Source organism: Tupaia chinensis, unplaced genomic scaffold, assembly GCF_000334495.1.
Source record: "Tupaia chinensis unplaced genomic scaffold, TupChi_1.0 Scaffold140874_1, whole genome shotgun sequence".
In the NCBI taxonomy this organism is placed as follows: Eukaryota; Metazoa; Chordata; class Mammalia; order Scandentia; family Tupaiidae; genus Tupaia; species Tupaia belangeri.
Window position 1 is genome coordinate 1,464,519 of NW_006200742.1, and position 4,129 is coordinate 1,468,647.

Here is a 4,129-nt window from a genome sequence, read left to right on the forward strand (position 1 = left end):
TTCTGTACATTAACCATTTTAAGAATTAGAGTGATGGAGGCAGCAGGTGACATTGTAGTTTAAGGGCTGGACTCCCACATGACTGACTGCAGTTCGAGTCCCAAACCTAGTGACTTGCTTTCTAACTTTCTCTCCCTTTCTCTCACTGTCTCTCTCTGGTGAGTCTGTGTGCCCTGTAGCAAATTAATAGAAGTAAATATTCTTTCAAATAGAATTAGAGTGCAATTAGTTCAGGTGCTAAAATTTATCAATAGTATGGAATAATGTTATCACTTAGTCTGTATAATCCTCAATTCCTAAGATTCTGAGTCATAATCATTTCTGCTTTCCGAATTTATAATTAGAATTAAATTAGGTAATCCATGAATTTTCTCACATTGTAAGCATCAATAATTAGCTGTGTTATGGTACTACATTTAATGATAAGAAAGCTTTTATTGGGGGGGGGAGAGGTTTTTGCTACAGGGCACATGCGCCCACCAGGAAGACAGAGAGAGACAGAGAGACAGAAAGCGAGAAATCCCCCCCCCGGGGTGGGGGGGATGGCCGTGCCACAATCCCTTCTCCTCCATTCTCCTCTTGGGATCTTGGACACACATGCACATGTGCCTGGCATGAATTTAAGCCACCAGGTCCAGGACCCAAACCGTGGTCGACCACATGGGAATCCAGCAACATAGCCATTATGCTAACTGTTAGTCCCAGATAAGAAAACTTTTTATCAAATGAATTTAGAAGTGTTAGCTATTTTTCCACTAAATTATTTCTATTTTAAACTTCATAGTGAACTTATACGTTTACTTATCATAATACTTCACAATTTGACAGCAATTTATATATTTCAAAGTATTTTCACATACACTGGTTATTTGATCCTTACCATATCTATGTGAGATAATCACGACAGGCATTATTATTGACATTTTTGAATGAAAACTGTGCCTCAGAGCTAATTTTTTTAATTTATAGATAGCATGCAGAATAATCAGAACTAGAAACCAGGTCTTCCGATACTTAGACAAACTGCAAAAAGCACACCATACAGAGTCTGCGAAGGGAAAACATTTGTCTTGTGTGAGAAGGAAATAATTCGCTCATACGAATTCCTTCTAAGGGCTGCATCTTCCCCTTAGTTTAATGCTATACCTTTGCATTTCAAAAGCACAGTCTGCAATGGAATTTGTGAACTATATTATGCTAATTTTGTAAAGCACCTGGGATTCTGCTTCAGAATTTATGATCTTATGTAAATCTGAATTTTATCAGTGAGCTGTTGACAAAAGCTCATCTAAGAAGGAGAGAAATGTTACCAATACTTTAATAATAATATTTTTATAATTATAGGTCATGAGGGCTACATTCAGTCAATAAATATTTACTGAGCATCTATTAAATAATAAACATGTGGTCATATCTATTAAGCACCAAAGACACAAAGATAAGCTAGACATAGCTCATGACCTCAAAAAAATATATATATTATAATAGAGTTTCTGCCATCGTATTTCATTCCAAGATTTAAAGGAGAGAGAGAGAGGAGGAAGAAGTTTTATAGGAGTGTATCTCTAGTTTTTAGGGCTTCTAAAATTCTGGTGTTTTTTTCCTCCCTTTATAATAATTCTCATCAGAAATGTATCTTACAACAAATTAACATCATTCTTGAAGCTTCACTTAGAGGCATTCAGCTTGAATAGCTTCTTTTATAATTGTTCATGGAGACAATTTCCCTGATTATTTTATGAGGGTTTTAAAACTGTGCCAGAAGGATAGAAATAAAATAGAATCTGTAATCCTCATTCTCATATTTTAAAGCAGAGTCATGAAAATGCCATCATAAGGAAAACACACCAAGAAGTAAAAATATTAGATTTTAAAACTAACCTAAACTTAAGCTTAAAACCACACCTGTTCAACTAGGTTAGGTTATAATTTTATTTGTAATTATAATTTTTTAAAAATTTGCTACAGGGCACATGAGCTCACCAGAGAGACTGAAGGAAGGAAAGTGAGAAAGCAAGTTGCCATGTTCAGGACTTGAGCCTCAGCCATAGGGAAGTCCAGCACCTTAAACACCCTACCACCTGCTCACCCTGAGAAGTATAATTCAATAAAACATGCCATATCTATATGAGTATAATTTCAAAGGATATTTAATCCTGATCTCTATAACATTATATAATAAAACTAGACTCCTAAATGAATCGACAGAAACCTTCTCAGGCAAATTTTTTGTTTATTTGTTTGATCTTTTATAAGTACATGGACTGTACTCATACAGTCTCACTGGATCTTGAAACCATTCTAAACTGCTGCCTGAAGAAGTCTAAAGATAAACAAAAGAGCAGTACATAATCTTGAAGCAGTTCACTTTCTCTTTCACTGAGCTCTCTTCTTCATTCTCCTAGGGAATGACTGGTCAAAGTCCAGTGGTTTGCATTAGAAATCATGTCATTTTTCTTTTCTTTTCTTTCCACAGATTTTTGTTATAGGGAGTGGACTCACCAGAGAGACAGAGAAACAGAAAGCAAGACATCACCCCCTGGGGGAAGGGATGACCACGCTATAGTCTCTTTTCTTCCATTCTCCTCCCTGGATTTTGGGCATTCACATACATGTGCCTGGTGTGAGTTTAAAGCCACCTGGATTTTAAAGGTTCCTGGATTCGAACCATGGGCAGCCATGTGGGAGTCTGGTACCTTAACCACTATGCCACCTTCTGGCCCCATATCATTTTTTTTACACATGACACAGTACATTAGTGTATATCTCACTTCCATAAGCTATACATGGGAGGAAGAAAGGTGATGATGGATTATAAGAGAGAACTACAAACCAAAACCATTCTTTGAGCTTCATGTCCCTGTATGTGTTGAGAGCAAATGGCAATCTGATCCTGCTACAGTGGGTGGGAACTTGGAATAGATGACATTTTAGATTACTTCAAACTCCAAAGAACTGAAATCCATTTTGTCTGGTATTAGAATGACAATTCCTGATGTTGGTGGTTGTTTGTTTCCATTTTCATGGAATGACTTTTTCCAGCTTTTCACATTCCATCTGTAAGTGCCTTTATTGATGATGTATTTCTTTTTTGTACCACAGAGAGCTTCTGGGTTTTTTTTTTTTTTTCATTGAATATATTTTATCCAGTCTGTCTTTTGATTGGGGAGTTTAATACATTTACATTCAATGGTATTATTGATGTATATGATTTACACCTGCCATTTTGTGGTTGAGTCCTGGTTGTTTTGTGTTATGTTATTTTTTCATCGGTTATTATTTATCTTTACCATTTTGAAAGTTTTTCACAGTGTTAGGGAATGAATTATCTCTCTTTCTTCTTTGCATAGTTGTTCTACTGGTGAGTTTTATACTTTCATGCATTTTCATAGTTAACTTCCATTCATTTCTAGATATAGTAGTCACTGAAGTACTTCTCAGAAAGCTGGCCTAGTGTTGGTGAATTCCTCCTGGTTTTATTTGTCTCGTTATGATTTTATTTCCAGGATAGTTCTTGTGAAGTTTAGTATGCTTGGCTTCAAATGTTTTTTTCTTTCAGAATTTTGAATATGTCATCCCACTCTCATCTGATCTGCTGAGAGTTCTGAAGTTAGTCTGATGGGGTATCCCTTATAAGTAACTTGGCACTTATCACCAGCCATTTTTTAGGAAAAATATGGATGCTTCAGAAATTTGCATGTCATCCTTGCACAGAAGTCATGCTAATCTCTTTATAACTCCAATTTTAATATATGTGCTGTTGAAGCAAGCACAAAAATCTTTAAATTATTAAGAGAAATAACTACCAAGTTATGTTTCTATTCTCATTAAAAAAACATTCTTCAAAGCTACAGATGAAATAAAGATATTTTCACACATAGTAAAATAACCAAGAAAAACTCAAAGAAAGTCACCAGTGGACCTGCACAGAAAATATTAAAGTGGAATTTACCAGTACCAAAAAAATTCAAGATAGAAACATAGAGACATCAGAAGGAATAAAAATAATAGAATGTTTAACATGTGAATGAATATAAATCATATTGACAAAATAAATTAATAATTTTAAAAAGATGAAAATTTTATTGATTGAAGCCCTAGATGTCACTCATTGTCAGTTCTCCTTTCT

At 35.0% G+C, this 4,129-nt stretch overlaps 1 non-coding gene across 1 annotated transcript; it reads right to left on the reverse strand.

Moving 5' to 3' along the window:
* Positions 1-3,669: 3,669 nt before the first annotated feature.
* LOC114004972 (U6 spliceosomal RNA) lies at positions 3,670-3,773 on the reverse strand. The gene has a single exon (XR_003546905.1). It is a non-coding gene; the product is annotated as a U6 spliceosomal RNA (small nuclear RNA).
* Between the last annotated feature and the right edge of the window lie 356 nt (positions 3,774-4,129).